The following is a 2,157-nucleotide window of genomic DNA, read 5'->3' as shown; positions in this document are numbered from 1 at the left end:
GCACTGTGTCACTTTTCGGGTGCAGACTTTGCCACGTGCTTGTCTCCATCTCCATCTCTTATCAAGTTAAATCAGTGGTTAAAGCGATCGTCCATCAAGGTCCGAAGATCAGTTTGTACTTGAATCAATTGTGTGTTAGTGTTGTGTCCTTAGGCAAGACACTCCCACCTTGACAGTGCATGAATGTGGACAGGCTTTGAGACGTCTACACGTGTTATTATTATGTGTCTTTTAATCAATCGTGAAGAGAATACTTTTCAAATCAGGCAGGGTCGCCACTCCACAGATCTGACCTGTAACTTGGTCTATTGGTCGTCTGCTTGTCTCTGTACATATGTTTGATGTCAGACATGCTTCGCTCTCTCGTTCTCTCCCTCCAACCCGCTCTCTTCCTCCCTGTTTCTATTGTTTCTCTCTCTCTCTCTCTCTCTCTCTCATCCTCCCTGTCTCTCCTTCTTTCTGTCCCTTTCTCTCTCGCTCTCTCCTTTTCTCTTTCCATCTCCCCCTCTCTTTCTCTCTCTCCCTGTCTCTCTCTCTCTCTCTCTTTGTCTCTCCTCTCTCTCTCTCTCTCCCTCCTTTCTCTCTCCTCCCTGTCCTCTCTTCTCTCTCTCTCTTCTTCTCCTCTCTCTCTCTCTCTCTCTCTCTCTCTCTCCCTCTGTCTCTCTCTCTCTCTCTCCTGTCTCTCCTCGTCTTTCTTTCTCTCGTCTCTCTTGTCTTCTCTCTCTCCCTCCTCTCTCTCCTCTCTCCTCTCTCTCTCTCTCTCTCTCCCTCTCTCTCTATCCCTCTCTCCTCTCTCTCTCTCTCTTGTCTCTCTCCCTCTCTCTCCTCTGTCTCTCTCTCTGTCCCCTCTGTCTCTCTCTTCCTCTCCTCTCTCTCTTCTCCCTTCTCTCTCTCTCTCTCTCTCTCTCTCTCCTCCGCTCTCTTTGTCTCTCTCTCTCTCCTCTCTCTCTCTCTCTGTCTCTCTCCTCTCCTTCTTCCCTCTCTCTCTCTCTCTCTCTCTCTCTCTCTCTCTCTCTCTCTCTCTCTCTCTCTCTTCTTCTCCCTCTCTCTCTCCCTCTCTCTCTTCCCTCTCTCTCCCTCTCTTCTTTCTCCTCTCTCTCCTCTGTCTCTCTCTCTCTCTCCATCTCTCTGTCTCCTCTCTCTTCTCTCTCCTCTCTCTCTCCTGCCTCTCTCTTTCCCCTCTCCCTCCCTCTCCCTTCCTTCCTGTCTCGACTTGTCTCTCTCCCTCTTGCTCTCTCTCTCTCCTCCCACTCTCTCCCTCTCTCCCTCCGTTCTCCGTCCTCCTTCTCTCTCTCCTCTCAGAGTGAGTGTGGGGGTGGACGTGTTACAGACAGATATTTTCTCTCTATTCAAACTGGTTTCTATAAAAAGCTTTGATTTGTGCCTGTGATTTTGACTCATTGTAACGGCCTTTCCTCAAAATCTTGACCGGAAACACTATAAAATCTATATTTATAATATAAACGTATTGGTCCAGCTCTTGACGTGCCCTTGAGCAAGACATTTTTGTGAAAGTTAATTTTTACTCGTCCAGCTCTAGCTCTTCAGGACATTTTTCCTAAATTTGACTCAGATATAAAGGTGTTTGTGGACGATGGAGCGTTATAGACAAACTGAAAATGACTTTGATTTTAAAACATGTCCGTTACTTTGGTGATGTACAAGAAATACAAAGGCGTATTCAATCTGCAGTAACATTTAACACAAAAAGTGCACGTTCATGGCCTGGCTACATTACACTTCTACATTCTTCACTCTTACGTACAACATTGTCCTTTACCTGTGAGGTGTATATATTGGTCATAACAGACAGTAAACCATTATTACATTTAGACATTTGTAAAATCAACAATGTTCATATCACCACCTTTGAAGCCAGATAATTTCATCAAAAACACAAAAAGTATGAATTTCTTACGGAATTTTCATGTAGTTAGTGTATAGACAAGGGTTCGGTACATACCTCTGTTTTGAGGTCATGGTTCGGTTCTCAAAGAAGCAACAAATGTGTGAAATATTATTTTAAAAAATGAATAAATTCCTTGTAAACAGTAAACAAAACTTTTCAAAAAGTGAAATGCAGCACTGACAGTTCCAGGAGCAACTTTTACTCAATCTTCATATTTTTGGCCAGAAAAAGCAACTTGTCCACAGAGT

The sequence above is a fragment of the Boleophthalmus pectinirostris genome, unplaced genomic scaffold (assembly GCF_026225935.1).
Source record: "Boleophthalmus pectinirostris isolate CB_2022bp ecotype Guang Dong unplaced genomic scaffold, ASM2622593v1 HiC_scaffold_21, whole genome shotgun sequence".
Lineage (NCBI taxonomy): Eukaryota > Metazoa > Chordata > Actinopteri > Gobiiformes > Gobiidae > Boleophthalmus > Boleophthalmus pectinirostris.
Note: the sequence above shows the minus strand (reverse complement) of the source record.